Genomic DNA, 17,822 nt, shown 5'->3' on the forward strand with positions numbered 1-17,822 from the left:
GACCTCATGAGATCATACAACCATCATTAGTATAACTATGAGGATATGAATATGATCGAGATCAGATAGGTATATGGAAATCCAATCTAAGCATCAAAGACATGTAAGTCAAGATAACTACGCGATTAGATTCCCTAAGTTTAATTTAGCAAGATTACACCTGTATCAAGGCATAAGTGCCAGGATAAACCCTGAGTGCGGTCTTGCAAAACAGTCAAGGATGATACATTTGTAAGTCAAAATATTGAATAGGACAAGCATAAATGCTTACAACACTATAGACAAACAAAGTATACCCACAAGAAGAAATCAAGAAACTATGTCCCATGCCCCTAGTCTTCTAGTCAATGACATCCTTGAAAGACTATTAGGGAGGGAACACATGGCAAAGAAATCATCATAGACAGCACACGAATTAGATAAAGGTCAGCATAACTCAGTCGTTTAAGTGTTAAAGTGCATGTGTGTAAGTCACTTGGCCATTTCTTCAAGACTTGATCCTGATAGTGAGAAATATCGTGACATCGAAGACCGTAGGTAAACTCTCTGAGAAGTGTTGAGAAAGACTTGATGTCAAGGTGGGGGAAAGTGTTGAGAAACACTATTTTGTGAGTGCTAAAGAGACCCTAATGCACAAGGAGATCTCAAATAGGCTAAGCAGTTGTGTCCCTAAGATGAGGACAAGAAACAATTCCAAGCTAGGAAATGTGTGGTAGAGTGTGTGATTAACACTGATAGACATAGGTGCAAGGGTCTTAAGTAGCACTTGTTTCTAGGTTTTCACCACTTGGCAGATTTTTGTTAGGACTTTTTTCAATTTTTTTGTATTTTTGTATTTTTGATTTTTTTGGTGATACATCAAAGCATCTATTGCTAGGTTTTCACTAAGATGATCATTTTTTCAGGACATTTTCTAATTTTTAGGATTTTTTCAGCATCATATATGATTTTTTGGATTTTTTAGAATAATTTAGAGATCACTAGTTCTCAAGCAAGATCACATCATTTTCTCCCAATGTCTAGCAAGGTATAGGACACGATGGAGAAACAAGCCGATGGATAAGGAAAAATGCATAAGAAAAGAATGTGAAGCAAGTGAAAGTGATCCTCAAGAACTGACTCATCAAGAGTACCCAAGCTAGGGAAAGAGGTGAAATAGTCATATGAAGCATATTTTGGATAAGCAATGGAAGTAATGAGAAAGATAGCATGTAGGATAAGCAATGAAGCCAACAAGCGAGATAGCATGAAGTGTGTAGTCCAAAAGAGTAGCCATGTCAAGAGACCTATGAGAACCATGTTTCACTTATTATGATCAAGACCAAGGGGTCAACTAGATAGTATAGCAATGGGATAGAGCAATAAGAATAAAGCTCAAGATAGAGGCTATGAGTGAACGGGAGAGCACAATAGAAAATCTGGTGGATAAGATAGCCAATATGCAAAGATAGCTCAACATTGTCAAGATTAAAGAGAGAAGAGGGGATAGATGGATGATGGAAGAATTACGCATGATGCCTGTTTGCCAGCTTTTCATCATGGTACTTATCTAAGGTGCAACAAGAAGTAGTTTTCACCATAGGATAAATTTATTTCTCCTTACTTTTGCTACCAAGGTGCCACAAGATGTGGTTTTCACCAAGGCACATTTTCAATTTTTTTGATTTTTTCTATTTTTTCTTCTTTTGAATTTTTAGAAAGAGCTCAAGCTTTTTGAATGTAGATAGTGCTCCTATAGGAAAGATAAGTCATGATAAGACAAGACCATAGAAAGGTATGCTCAAAGATGTTGATAGGGCGATGAAAGAGAAATGGTAGTAGGAAGAATATATTGAGGATAAGAGTTCATGTATAGAAAGTAAGTGTAAGCTTTAGAGGATTTCATGAGGGTAGCTGAAATATTGGACAAGATCAACATTGACACACACCTTGAAGGGTATTGGAATGATGGAGGAATCATGGATGAAATAGCCTGAGGTTTAGATGCATGAGGTGGTAGAAGAGATTTGGAAAAAAGTGGAGTGGAAGGCTTTGGAATATTTTTAGGAAGAATTTTGGAAGAAGATGGAATGGAAGCCTTTGGAAGCTTGAATGTCAACTTTGAAATATTTTCAATATTCAAGTCTTTTAAAAGAGACTTGGGAATCCACATAGCTTTAGATTTTCCTCATTCTTTGGGTGCTTGAGAGTGCATTTGTATAATGATGGATTTAGGAACCCATATTTTCTTTGGTTTAGCTCTTTGAGTAGTGGACCTTTGCGGTCTCTTTTGTGCATTCTCCTTCCTAGCATTCACATGTCGATTAGATGGGACATAGTGATCTTTCTTTTTCAATGGATTCTTATGTTTATTCTCACTTCCAAAGGACTTGGGATTTGTGGATGAATAAGGATGATATGACTAGTTTAGATGTATAGATGGGTGAAAAGTCATCAAGGATGAGTGTCTTTGTTGATCTTGAGGTATTATAGGAGAGCTAGGGAATGAGCCAGGAGTGAATGTAGGAGATGCAGGAACATAAGGCCCCAATATGGATGGAAGGTTTGAATGCTTTAGCTTAGATGGATAAGGACCAAGGATAGATTTAGAAGATGCAAAGGGATAGTGGGAAGGGATATCAACATCTTTAGAGTGAGCAACATGGTCAAAGCCATCAATAGACTCATGAGTACCTTTGATAGGAACAACATTTTTAATAGAAGCACTTGAAGCTTGAGCACAATTTTGAAGTGGATGTGGAGAACTAGAACATGAGGGGATGCTTTGATCTTGACAAGTAGCTTTGGATAGCATATGAAGAGAACTTTTCTCATAATTTTCAGTAAGCTCAAGGGAAATGGTGGAAGTGGTGTCTTCATCATATTTAGGAGGTGGATTAGCTATAGGATATGGAGGGGAAAAATCTTGAAAGAGATGAAAGGGTGCTTGATCTTGATCTTTCTTGACATTTAGCTTTTTCTTTTTGAGAGTCCTCTTGACATGGAGCCACTTCTAAGGACAAGGGAGAATGAATAGGGAGTGGAGTAGTGCTTTGATTACGCATAGTAGTGCATGAAAATTGAGGATGTTTAGGATTAGTAGCATGGAAAAGGTTTGCAGCCAAGTGAAAGTTAGCTTGAGTTTCTTTTAGAGGTAGCCCTTGAGGGTACACATAGTCAATGTGGAAAGCATTAGATTCCTTTTTTGATAGAGGCATGTTGGAAAGCTTTGAAGTGTTGGGAGATGCCTGAGTGTTGGAAGAAGTGGAAGATGTAATGGAGCCACTACTAGACATAGGTTCATCAACGTAATCTTGCTCAAGAGAAGTATCCTCATCACATGAGTCATTAGAGGTATCAATAATTCCATTATCAATAAGATCTTGGATTTTATGTTTCAGCTCAATGCAATTTGAAGTACTATGCTCATTATGTCGATGATAAGCACAATAGATATCCAAGAATGGATTTCCATATGAGCTAGACTTAGGTAACATGATGATCTTATTGCTAAGAAGTGTTCTCAAAATGTCATCATAAGAATTCCCCTAGGGAGTAAAATTTGTCTCAAAAGTATGTCTACAGTCCTTTGGTTGTTTCTCAAGTGAATAGAATGCATCCATGTCTTCATTATTATCTTGGTCAAAGATAGGTCCATCATGAAATTTTGGCATAGGCTCAAAGGAGGTATCACTTGCTTGTTCTCTAAAGAGGTCTTTAGATCTAGAAGATGAAGACATTTGATGTCTTGAAGTGGAGCATGTAGACCTAGAAGAAGAGGATGACCTCAAAGAAAGTGACTCACATGCATGTAAAGACCTTAAGGAAGATTCATGTAATGATGCAATCTTCTCCTCCAACCTTTTCTCAAGTTTAGACTTCATTTCTGTCATGCGCTTAGAGAGATGAAGGTAAGAAAGATCATTTGTCTCTTCTATTTCTTTGTATTGTGCATATAGATCTTGAAACTCTTTAGTGACATGGAGGATATCATGATCATCTAGATTTGGTTGAAGTTTGGTAGCACAAAGTTTAGATCCCATAGTTTTAGATGCAAAACCAAGCATAAAAGAGCCTAGAAGATAACTTGATGTTGAAACTATAGGAGGTAGAGTATTTACTTGCCAAGATAGTAGAGAGAGATTAAAGTGACTTGTCAAACAATATGTCCAAGAAACTTATGGCATGAATGACTCAAGTAAATAGCTAGGCAAGATGCCCAAATAGCCAAATAGATAGAGCAAGCAGGGTGACAAGTGAACAACATTCCCAACCCAAGAGTGTAGTCAAGAAATCAAGGTAACCATTTTAGCAAAAGGATAACTAGCAAGCATGCATAGACCATGAAGACAAAAAGACCAAGAGCACTAAGACCAAAGAGCCACTTTAAGCATGTTTAAGCACTAGAGACATAACAAATCACAGCCAAATGATGAAACCCCCCTTAGTAAGTAACACAAAAAAATGTTTGCACTTGATGTTTTGACTTGGTTGACAAAGTTTGACAATAATTGATAGCTTAGCAAGTTTGATGTTCAAAAATAATTTATTTCCAAGCAAGATAGTGACACATGAAGTAGTCTTCAAACAATCAAGCAAGGGACAAAACAACCTTGCATGATACAAGCATATCTAAGGTCTCAAAAGAAATCCCTAGAATTATTTTCATGTGTATGTTCAAAAGATTTTCACAGGTTTAGCACATTCGAGAACACATCAAGCAATATCTACCTAAAGGACATGGTTCATTACTTAACAACTTGGCCCACGCTTGATGCTCCTTCACCTCACACCAAGTGGTTGCCCACAAGAGATATTGGCTTTGTCATGGAAGTGCCATAAGCACAACCAAGGGAACATATATGGTGAGTGTAAAATCTTGGGGTGATCCGAGTAGTCCACTAGGATCAATCCTTGCAACAAGAAGTTGAGCGGCTAAAAAGGGTAGTTACTAACTTAGGCTGTTTAGATAGGGCTTCCGTTCATAGTGTTCCTCTTGCTCCCAATTACGGGACACCTCACCTTGCGATGAGTAACCGATCTCGCAACCACAAGAGTACCTTAAGCATTCTTGCCTAGTGATCTCCCTATGGTCGAAATCCCATAAGCGATCACACTAGGTGAAGACAAACACTACGTTTACCAAGGTTTTGTGTCTTTTATAGCCTTGAGTTTATAGTGGGTTGGAAGAGCCGGGTAATCTGCTTGTCCACACTTGGGTCGTTCCTCTCAGGTTGTCCGAGAGCAGGCCCTCTAAAGGATTCTAAACTACACAAAGAGTGGATCAACTTTCAGAAGTCAAAATTTCTGATTCACCACAAGAGTGAAGAGCATACTCTCCTATTCCAATCATTTTCTCCCAAACACACCAGGAAGATTCAGTTACCCCTTGCTTTTGAAAGCAAATGGTAACTCAAGATTTATGATTCACCACAAGGGTGAAGAGCATACTCTCCTATTACCAAAAGACTCCAATCACAAGTTTTATGTGCCTATGAAAAATGAACAATTAGTCAATGCCACACATGAAAACAAAAAAGCAAGAAAGTTTGGGTTTTTATGCTTTGGGCAGCCCTGCAAACAATCATTAGTAGCTCTTGTGCATTTGGAGCTTTGACATGCGTTCTTTTTATGCAATGTTTCAAATTTTTTCACAAGGATGGCAACCTGCAATCACAACTTGTTAGCACCACAAGTTAGTGTGAAATAATATAAAAAGCTAAAATAAAAAGTGGTTAGTTGCCTCAAATATCCAAGTTATCTTCCAATCAAGTGTATGCAAAGAAAGGGCAAACTAATCACAAATGCTCTCATTTTTACTCTTTGCTTTTGATCTAGTCAACAAGATTAGACTTTTTTGCTATTATTTCGGATCCAAAAAGAGAAATAAAAAAGAAGAGACCCCTGCTAAAAATCAGAGAGCTTTTCAAAAATGTAAGAAATTAAAAAAAATCTCTTCATTTGCACCCTAGAGATTGATTTTGTCAAAACAGGCCAGATTTATCAAATCGGGTTTTTGATCCCTAATACGACCTCAAAAGACAAAACACAAAGAGAGTACCCCTCTTATAATTCAAATTTTTTTCTAAAAATGTAAGTTTTTTCGGAAAATGCGTTGATTTGCGATCAGAAACGACTTTTTATGAAAAACAAAAAAAAAATCATAACTCCCGAAAATCATGTCAAAATGCTCTGAAAATCAGACTGAGACATTTTGAACACATACCCAACTTGCAAAAAAAATTTCAGAACCAAACTCCAAGCGGTTTAAAAGATATGATCAAATCTTTAAACCAACTAGATTTTTGGCCTTCAAAGCAATCTACTTATGGGTTGGCCTTAAAACCAAAGTGCTAATTCTACAAAAGCACTTGATTAGATCCAATATGCTGCTGTAAAAAATTAGAGATGAAAAATAAAAGAAAATGGAGTTAAAAACTTGATTCGAGCCCCACGATGGACGCCAAAAATGTACACTCGAAATGTGTCACACTTTAAACCCTTCTATCCAAACGATTCCATGAGTTTGGAATACTTGGATGCCGGCTTAGAGCTCCCTATCCACGGAGTGCAAGAGAGTATATTTCAAGAATAAGAAAGCTCTCAGATGAGCTTTAGAGATACTCTTCTTGCTAGTAAACCATGCAATGGGAGGTTCCAAAGACAAGATGCAAGAATGCAAATATCTCAAGGAGTTCCTCAAGAATGCAATGCAACTATGGAAACTAAGCTAAGATGAAAATGCAAAATGTAGCTATGCTAAAACATGTATGAGAGTGTTACAATCCAACTATTAGACTATATGATTTAAGCTAAATGTGAAAATGAAAGCTAAGCTAAGCTAGAATGCCATGGATGAGAGAATGTAGACAAGAAAGAGAAGTTCTCCACAAAGCTCCAAAGAAACCTGTTAGAAAACTTGTAGCATAACAATATTCAAATGATGGATGGATCTTTTGAAGGGGAAAACTCTCTCCCTTTTAAAGTCGTACGGACGGTAGAGATCAAGATGAAGATGGTGGATGATCAACGGTGGAATTCGAAAAGAGGAGTGATCCATGTGCACACACAAGTCAACCAATAGAATATAAGTTGACTTGTCACATAAGACAAAAATCTCACAAGCCTTTTCTTTTAATTGTAAAATAGAAAAAGGACTTTATGTGTGCACTTTAAGTGGGTTAGGAAGAATGGGGTCTTTTATTTAATTAAAAGGGGACATGTTCTTTTAATCAAATAATGAACTTAGGATAGCATAGTCAAACTATAGGTTATAATCAAATAAATTGATTATTAACAATTTGGTCTAGGTAAATGATTAAATTAATTTAACCAAAATGTTGAAAAGGGGGCTAATAGTCTAGATGACCATTTTTAGGTGATTACAAGTTTATGCTTCTATTGTTGTTTAGTCGCATCAGATATGTAATGAAAGGTGACAATCTTTCATGGACATATATATTCAAAAGGTAATCATTTGTAAGGTGACGATCTTGCAAATGATAGGCTTGTTATCATTGACATCTCTAGATATTGTTTCGGACAATTAGAGATCATAGATAATGAATCCATTATGTTATCATGGACATCTCTAGATATTGTTTCGGACAATTAGAGATCATACTATTGTGATTACTTTAGATATTGTTTCAGACAATTAGAGATCATAATATATGTTATGATAGTGTTCATAGCATGGTGATTTTAATTATTTGACTAGTCACTGTTTCAGAGTGTTCAGATCAGATAAAGTGTTCAGATATTCTATTCTGAAATCTAAAGGTGTATTACTTCTCCCTTGCTAAGAGGGAGTGTTGACGTATAGCATCAGTAGAAGTAATAATGTTCATCAGATATATGCAAATCTGTATGAGGTTTATTTGATAATGTTCATTGGTGTTTCTCACACACACACACACATATATGTTGTTTAGATGATTGTCTTAAATATGCATTTGATTATACTATTTCCAGACAGCATTATATCGGCGAACATCATAATGTATATACTATCAGTGGTCATGTATTATGTTGTCGATTGCTTATACTAAAGCATTGTTGGTTTACTCTAACAAACAGGTGTTAGTTATGCCTCTGTAGAGGCATGGCCCTTCATGGCCAAAGGCCACGTAGAGTCACGACTCTACGGGGTCATGGCTCTCCACAACATATAAGTGTATATACAGATCACTGAGGATAACAGTCAATACATGGCATAATTAGTCCGAACGATCTGCATTATAATTACAAAATTAATTCTCAGCATTCCTCTGCGATCTTCAGTGAACGACAATCGATACATTCCTTTTGCAGTACAAGTCATCAACAATATTCAAGTGGAAGATATTCTACATCTCAACAATTCAACATTCGCCATTAAAGAACAATTTTGTTCTGCAGTTATTGAAGTAAGAATTTTACTACTGTTCATATTTACTATAATAGTTTTATCTATCAGAGATCTATAAAAACTAACACTGAGAACATTATGATTTTTGTCATTAGTTTGGCAAAAACCTATTACGATAATAGATAATCATATATTGTTAGTTACTGGTAATCTATTGTAAATATTAGAATGCTTCTAATATTTAGTTAGCTTTCATTAGCTGTAGGTTTTTTAGCTTTCTTTTAGCTAGAATAAAATGTTTCTATTCTTTATGATCGTTTCTTAAGGAAACATCGTTCCATTCTTTTGTATATAATGACCTCTCAATCTCTGTATATAACAAGCAAATATTTTCCAATTACTTCATAATATGGTGTCATAGCCAATACTTCAAATTTTTTCAAAAAAATTATAATTTCTTTTGGAATTATTTGTTAAAACTTTTGAAATTATTTTTGACTAGGGTTTCCGGTTTTTGTGAAGATTTCTATTTTTTTGAATCTTGGAGATTAGTAACCAAAAAAAAAAAATCGCATATGCAATATCTTTAGCTAGGGTTTTTCAGAGAAAAAAAATCACAAATTTATCTGCAACTTGAATGATCCCTAGTTTGTGTAGGGTTTGTTGATAAAAATTTCAGCCATTGACTACATCTTACGCTATTTTTCCTACTCGTGACTAGAAAAATTGCGTCTTCAGCTTGCACCCACATGATTTTCTTTCAACTTGTGTCTGATTTTTGAGAGTGCTGAAATCTATTTCCTTCTTGCCTCATTTTGTGCGCTCTATCTGGATTTTGGCATCTTTTTTTCGATGTATGGCAGCTCACGACTAGATCCTCACGACACAGGTCGTTCTTTTTTGACATTTTTTACAGATGGCTTTGCATTTTTTAAACACCTGCTACTGCCACATCTGCCATTATTTGGAGGACAAACTATTTTTTTAGCACTGTCTCAGTTTGTAGTCGCAGTCTGGGGAGTAGATCGGTCATTTTTTTCAGATGACCACCATTCTTTGCGCAAATTTGACCTTCAAAGCCGCCAGCTAGGGTTTTGCTCGAAACCCTAAATTTTGAGCTTGGAATATTTTTCCCTTGCAGATTCTTGGTGGGTTTTTCGATGGGTCGTCTTCCATTTTTTCTGGGTGCCTCGATTTTCATGCCTCAATTTTCAAGTTAGTAGATCCAAAAACTGACAACATATTCCTTCTGGGTTTTTCAAGCTCTCTTCTAGGTCACTCCAATTTTTGTCTCTAAGAACGTGCCTTCACAGATTTTCACATTTTTTCATTGAAAAACGTGCCATGGCATCTCTGACAAACATTTTGCTTGCACAGCTCAAAATTCAATGGTTGAAATTATGGCACTTGGAAGCAACGGATCATCGCAATTTTTAAATATCAGAATACCAATCAACTTGTTTTGGATGTTACAAAGTGTCCGACTACTGGTACTAATTAGGATACATGCAATCTGAATAATCGAGAGGTGGTGATGCTTCTCAAATTATCCATAGCTGATGATCAACTCTCTCAGATTCCTTCTGGTGAGACAACTGCTGAGATATAGGCACATCTCAAAGGTCTTCATGAGACTTCTGATAAAAGCAGAGTTTTCTTCTTAAAGAACACTCTATTTTCTAATATCATGCATGCGCGAACCTTGCTCTAGGCACACCTGAATAGGATTCAGGAAATCCGTGATCAGTCACTTGCCATCGGTCGTAAGATGGAGGGAGAGGATATTGTGGTTGTCACTCATCAAAGCTTACCAAAGTCCTGTTGGTTCCCAAGACCGTATATTAGAATCCTACAAACCTTGCCTGCTCGATGCTGGGATATCTAATTGGTTGTGGCTAAATTCGATGTGGATCCTCTGCGTTTCTGGCTCTGCAAAACCAAGGCCAGTGCACTTGATCCTGGATAACAAACTTGGATCCAAGACGTTTATAGCAGATAGATCTAATGCAAAGATATTTTCCCGAAATGGCAAGAGGTTAAGGAAACTTCTAGATTGCTAATAGTGAGTATTAATCTTTGAATTACTTTAATAAACTTGTGAATGCTGAAATAAGATCAAAATGTAAAAATTAAAATAAATAGATATCAAACCCTTAAAGGAAAGAGATTAGATTATTGCCAGCATATAGATTGAGAATTATGAGCGAGTTAGTGATCAGTATCAAAATTTAAAAGGGTGATAGAGTCAAAACTATACTTTTTCACATACAACTCTATGATATTATGTATATTAAATCTATAAACAATTTAATTATCAGGATGCATCAAATTACTTCATATTCATGCGTATTTGAACTAGTATATGATGTTTGAACCCTTATAGGGACAAAATAGATACAAATAAGCTTAGTTACTAGATTCGCGAATTAGACTTTGTATCCGGATTCGCATGTGGATCTGTGAGGATCCAGGCAGGGTTCGTCATCCTGCCTATGGATTTGTTAGGATCTGTGGCCCAAGGATCCTGATGGATCCAGCATGAATCCATGGCAATACAAGGTCAGGAACAGAACCCAAAGGAAACCAACCCGAGGGTTAAAGTTGGAACAATGCTGATTATATCATTGTAATTCCTTGAATCTTTCTGCTGTGTAGTTCTAGTTACAAGATGGATCTCAGTAATCCTATTGTGAACCCAGCTGCAGTTAGCTGTTGGTGCAAAACCTGGGTTGAAAGTTGAAACCCTATGTCTGAAAATTGAGAAAATTGTACGAGAAAACTTCCTCTATTAATTTTATATCTGAATATTTCAAAAGATGAACACAAAATCTATGTTGCAGGATTTGGCAGGTTCCAAAGATGAGCCTGCTTTTAAGAATTTTCATATGGGTCATATCTCAGGTATGTCTGACTCAATCTCTTTTGCCTCCTGTGACTATGGATAGGATTTGGGAGAGGTCTCCTATCCACCCAAAGGCTGGTACCCATAGGCCAATGAAGTTGTTTGATTACATACATAACATGAGATGAGTGTTGCAAACTATTTAGAGTAAGGTGTACCACTAGATGGATGACACAGTTCCCCAACTCTACCCTAATATTCTTAAGGTGTAGCCATTATCTTAGGGTCTCACCCTAGATATTAGCAAGGCAAACAAAAATATATTCAAAATAAAAAATGTCAGCACCTAAAGAAAAATCTTCTGTGCTGAAAGTGATGTTAAGTTCCATAGATTTTCTATTCATAAATGTTTGCAATTTCACATTCTCATTACTGTTTCCTAGGATATAGGCAAAATGTAATTAGAAAAGAAAAAAAGTACATTTTTCAAATTCTTCAAATGTGTACCCATCACCTTTGCCTGTGTAAAATTGACAATAAATAAAAAGGATGATAATATTCGTAAAATAAAGCTTTGATCTTGATTTCTAAATACATAGAATGAATGCATTAATAATTATTGATAAATTACAAAAACATAAAATCATGAATGTGAATGTTCTGATTTTCTTTATAATCATGAAAATAGATTAATTATCAAGTATACTAGATTCATAGATGCATACTAGAATCATAGATTCATACTATGAAATAATTTCTCTTAGTTTTTAGTGTGTGTGTGTATATATATACACACATGAATCTTCTACGAATCATTATTGGAAAAAAAAAATCCTGAATCCACGGATCTGATTTGTGTGCCCAAATTGGATTTGTTTCACGAATCGGCAACTAAGCAAATAAGGAAACAATCACAATATTTCACAATATTTGTATTTATCAGGTTTAAGTAGGAACGAACAATTTGATCCACTTATCTTAATAAAAAATTATTAATACAAAATAAAGATGATCATAAAGGACAAGCTATATAGTATTTAAACTCTAAAGCAAATAAAAAATCTTACTGATTATATTGTAGAAAAAATCGTATTGAAGACACTCAGATGCTGATGCTCCACTCAACACAATTTAGTCTCAAACAATATTGAAATTTATGCCCAATAATTCAATATCTAGGAGCTTGGTTCAAACTTCAATTTTTTTCCAAGGAAGTAATTTAAATAGCACATATGCTTTAGAAATATGCACAGAATTTTGGTATATATGAACGGTGGTTTGTTTGATTTTACATTACATATTTATAGAGCACCAAAAGGCATTGGTTACTTAATCAAACTTGGCACCTTTTCACTACTAATAACTAACCATTATTAAGTATTTAATATAATTTTAATTATATCCAAATATAATCGGTGGTTTAATTACTCCTGTCTTATATTTCTTCATCGGTGTGTATTCATGCCCTTTGTGTCCACTGCTTGAATGCGTATTCCGTTGGTTCATGAGATATGTATGTTCTAATTTCTTTGGTGTTTTGCAAAACCAGACGTGATCTTTTGAAGGAAATAGAGACTCCATGCTCACGCATATATCTCCAGATACACTGGGACTTGTTTTCAATTCCTCCCGTGAAGCTCTCAATTCTCAATTGAGCACTTTGGGAGTCCCATATTCTTCATCCGCACAAATCCTTTCTCGTCTGCACTTTGTTTTTTGAAACATTTGCCTTCGAAGATTTATTCCTTTGTTTCCTGAGCGCTCATGAGCCTGCAACAAAACAGAGAGCTGTTAGATATGAATCATCAAATTATGATTAATGGTTCTGTTTGGTTATTTCTGTGTGTCATCAGCTTTTAACAAACGAACAAAATTTTCTCACAGTCACCACATTCTGGATCTGCCTGGGCTTCTTCAACTGAGATTGTCGCTATATAAAATTGTCATGAATACCAAATTATTGGTTCTATCATATACTTTCTTCAGTAAAAATGCCTTGCCACTGCACTATCTCCATCGTGGCTCCTGAAGCTTGAAACTCATCACTTTTCATACTTGAAATACATTGTGACTGAGTGCATGGAATATATCGCCGAAGTTTGACCACCATGTCAATTACCTAGGCTTAATAAAAGAAAACACCTTGCCATACTGAATGATGAAAACCATTTCCGTCTTCAAAGTCTGATGTCTCTTCCATAAGCACTGGGCTGTTGTAATAATTGTTGGCTCTCATGACTGATTTTTTTTTCTTTTTTCGAGAATTTAGTTTTATACTTAGCAGCATATATTTACTGGGTGTGATGTGGATTACCATTCATTTGTCAATGTTTTGCAGCATGAGACGGGACTCCAAAAGAATATTAAGTGAAGACATGCTTTGGCTGGGCAGGCTGCGAGGAAAGTCAGTTGCATTTTCAGGTCCATATGCCCCTTGCTTCATAAATTATGGAAGTACCAGCTTTTTGAATAAAATCAGATGAATGCTTTCTCTATATTCGGAACACAACTCTGAATTGTACCAGTTTTTTTCTGTCTCTAATTTAATGTATATGAAACAATCCACTGTTTGCCCATACAACTTCGTTGATGGTTTTTATAAAAGTAATTTTTTCAAATTTCTTACTTATTGCACATTTCCTCAAGCCTTCATTGGTGTGATATAAATAACCTTCATGTCTGGTCTAAAATTTGAACAAATAAAGCATCATCAATTTTGTAGATAATGTCCTTTTACTTCTAGTTGGTGCTCACATTCCTGAAGGAAGATAATATAAATGATATCTGCCTTCAGTCCATTGTCTGAAACTCCCCATATGTAATAATGTAGAGAACAAGCCTTGAATATAAGTACTGTGAATTTAAGCTTCAGACTTTGCCATCTTACTTACAAAATGAACAATCCTAAATGATGGATGTGAATTCCTTCCTAATTCTCACCCAAGATCATCCAGTGCTGAATAATTTCTTGTCAAATCTGGAGTTATTATTATTAGTTCAATCTATGAAACACTTCATGTGATCGATCTGGTCTTGGCAGTTAAATGGATCCGAGGAAAACTTTCCAAACACTTATTAATCATCTTCCCAAAAGGAGTGTAAGAACTGAGAATTTCTGTTTTATCAATCTGATCTGGATGCAATATATTTAAACACACAACTTTGAATAGTAAATCTTCGTTGCTTTATCAGCTTGAATAGATTAGACAATGTGCACAAATCGATTCTAGAATCCTGGGCTCCATCAAGTCCTATGAGCATTTTATCGAGACTCTCAACATCACGCCTTCTGGTGTTGATTTGAAGTTCATTGATCTCTGCACACTTTTGCTTCAGCAAGATTGGTGGAAAGAAGAGTTTAGTAGCAGTTCTAGCTCCACCTCCATAGAGAAAGCCTTTGCTACTAAATCCTTTCAGAAGGATAAAGGCAAGGTTTAGCAACTGTCTTAGCAAAAGTCATTTGCTCCAGCATTAGATGGTCCCGTAAGGAGAACATTCAATGCTACTATTGTCACAAGTTTGGGCACATGAAGGTTGAATGTCAGAAATGCTTAGCTGCACAATCTAAGCAATCAGGTTTGCAGCTCAAAGCAAACAGTGTAGAGCACACTGAGCAGACAAAATCTGCCCTTTACATCTTTATGGCTAAAAGACACGTAGATCATGTGAAGTTATCTGCTTGGTACATTGATTCAGGTACCTCTCATCACTTCACCCACCATAGAGACTAGTTCACTGACTACCAGCCTTACACAGATTCTATTATTTTTGGTGGCGGAGAAGAGTACATTGTTGTTGGCAAAGACAACATTCAAATACAGTCTGTTGGGAAGAATCTCATTTTCCTCGATGTGTACTATGTTCTAAGGATGGAACTAAATCTACTCTCAGTCAGTTTGTTGTTGTGACATTCTCCACAGTTGGATGTCACCATTAGTTCACATCAGTGTACCATTACTAATAGGGTGACTCAATCTATTGTTGCAGTGGGTCTTGAGGATCATGATATTTTCTGACTTACTGATTCTGGTGATTCTCGGGACTTAGCTATGGAGCTTGGTGATCTTCTGTTAGCACACTTTGGCATCAGCGATATGGGCACTTACATGTGCATTATCCCTCACAGCTTGCTCGGGATGAGCTTGTTCTTGGATTGCCAAAGATTCAGACTCAATAGCTTGGAGTTTGTGATGCATGCCAAGCTGGGAAGCAACATCACACACCTTTCCCAAGTGGCGATTCATGGTGAGCTTCTCAGGTACTTCAGCTTGTTTATGCCGATATCTGTGGCACTACGACTACTCCTATTCTTGGGGCTAGGTGTTTTCTGTTGTTTGTTGATGATTTCAATAGAAAAATGTGGGTGTATCTTAAAAAGATATCATATGCATTTCTTGTATTTCAGAAGTTTAAACCTTAAGTTGAAAAAAAGAGTTTGGGAAATCTATTACTACTCTTAGAGCAGACGGGGGCCCGGGGGGGGGGGGGGGGAATTTTGTTTTACTATTTTCTCTAGCTTCTTAGATACACATGGCATCAAACACCAGTTAACCACACCCCACACACCACAACAGAACAGTGTAGTTGAACGATAGAACAAAACAATCACCGAGATGGCTTGATCCATGCTCAAATATAGACATGTTCCGAAGAAGTTTTGGGTAGAAGTAGCCAACATTGCAGTTTATCTTTTGAACCGGTCACCCACAGTGGTGGCCAAAGGTAAAACTTCGGAAGAGGCCTGGTCAGGTTGTAAGCCCAGAATCAGTCACTTGAAGGTTTTTGGCTCCCGTGCTTTTGTTTGGATCCTTGATGCATCACACACCAAGTTGGATGCCAAGAGTCAGAAACTCATGCCTGTTGGATAGAATAGTCTTCACAAAGCCTACTTCCTGATCGATGTTGAAACATCTTGTCTCATCTATAGTCGTGATGTAGTCTTTGATGAGCAACGAGGACCTTTTATTCGTGTTTCTCTTGTTCCTGATCCAGCAGACCAGCCTATGAAGGCTCATGATTTATGTAATGTCCCCTTTTTCTGGGATATTATAATTCGGTGTTGCTGGCTCACTCCGCCTTGGTTTCAAGGGCCAAAAAGTTCTTTATGGGGTTCAGTTCAAGATTTGGACTAGACATTTCTAGTTTTGGCAGGTTGTTCGGATACTTGCTATTTTTAGTAAGTAAACAGAGCTCAAAATTCTTGGTATCTCAGTATTGGTTGGAAGTGTCTCGCCAAGAGATTCCTAACGAGCTATTGCACGTGCTTATCCGAGTTCATTTGGTCAGTTATTTTGATACTTGATGATTATATGGTGTATTGACTAAGTGACTTTTAAAGTTAATTTAACTTGTCACTTTATTTAAAAAAGGTACTATATTCACTTAAGTGACTAAAGGACGAAAAAGGTGCTTTATCCCACATCGCTTAAAAGAGCATGCATCACATTGGGAAAAGTGATAAAGGTACAACAAGCTCCATATGGGAAGTTATGAAGATTATAATATTTAAAACAAATATTAATTTGGGAGCTGGAAACAGTTACTTGTTATCTTTTTGATGATGCAAACCCTTGAAGAAGCATTTGAAGGTTGGGTGCAAACCTAGCCTTCTTACATATTTTATCTCCATTTACCAATCTGACTGTTATTTCTGTTTATAAGATTGGATTACTTGGATTGTTGCATGTTATTGTATTGTTTTTATATAATACAGTAATGTATTTTGGCAGATTGTCGTGTTAATTCTTGGTTTATGTATGTACTTCTGAATATTGGAGGAATAAAACAATTTTTTTTGAGTTTTTCTTGTTTGCAAATCTGCGGGTCGCAAATCAATTGAAGTTCTAAAATTTATATCAAATATTGGCTTTTTGTTCGGTTTTAAACTTGCACGTTTATATCAAGGGTTTTTAGTAAAATATTTGGAAAGGGATATTACAATTTGGGAGTTAGGCTTCCATTAGGTCCACCTAATGGGAGGGCTCCGGTAGCTCTTGCAGCTCTAGTTATACTAGTGATCCCTGTACAGACACCTCTAGCTTCTCCTACAGGATCACCTCGATTTGTAGATGCTTCACCTGAGTTTGATACTGATTCTTTTGATGAGGAACTTGATCACCAAGCGTATCCTGATATTATTGTTGGTCATTCTCCTCTCCGGCCTAAGTGGGGGCTAAGACATTTGCTGATCTTCGTGATGATGAGCTCATTGATGGGACAACTGCTCGAAAAAAGAACAAACCTACTGAGTTTGTTAAATTTGCTCCAATGGCCAACATTAAAATGTGTTTGAACCTTAAACATACTCTGAGGCTAAAGGAATTCTAGAGTGGGAATAGGCCATGACATTTGAACGCTAGAGCTTATTGAAGAAACCCATTGGCTGCAAATGGGTTTACAAAATCAAATACAAATTGGATGGTACTTTGGATAAGTACAAAATTCGTTTAGTTGCGAAGGGATTTTCTTAGCATTAGGGCATTGATTATGAGAAGACCTTTGCTCCCACTACAAAGATGAGCACTATTAGATTAGTCCTAAGCCATGGCAATACAATTTGGCTGGAAGGTCCATCAGAGGGACGTTAAGAGTGCTTTCTTGAATGGTGGTCTCCATGAAGAGGCCTACATAACACAACCTCTTAGTTTCAAG

At 36.5% G+C, this 17,822-nt stretch overlaps 1 pseudogene across 1 annotated transcript in view; it reads left to right on the plus strand.

Moving 5' to 3' along the window:
- Nucleotides 1-17,822, plus strand: part of LOC149545787 (pentatricopeptide repeat-containing protein At1g03100, mitochondrial pseudogene) — a 69,013-nt pseudogene that overhangs the window by 14,175 nt on the left and 37,016 nt on the right. The window contains exon 2 of the transcript XR_016353618.1: nt 13,510-13,592. The product of XR_016353618.1 is annotated as a pentatricopeptide repeat-containing protein At1g03100, mitochondrial pseudogene (transcript). The remainder of the gene's footprint in view (nt 1-13,509; nt 13,593-17,822) is intronic.

This window comes from Cupressus sempervirens, chromosome 7 (genome assembly GCF_028749045.1).
Source record: "Cupressus sempervirens isolate cs-2001-9-10 chromosome 7, ASM2874904v1, whole genome shotgun sequence".
NCBI lineage: Eukaryota > Viridiplantae > Streptophyta > Pinopsida > Cupressales > Cupressaceae > Cupressus > Cupressus sempervirens.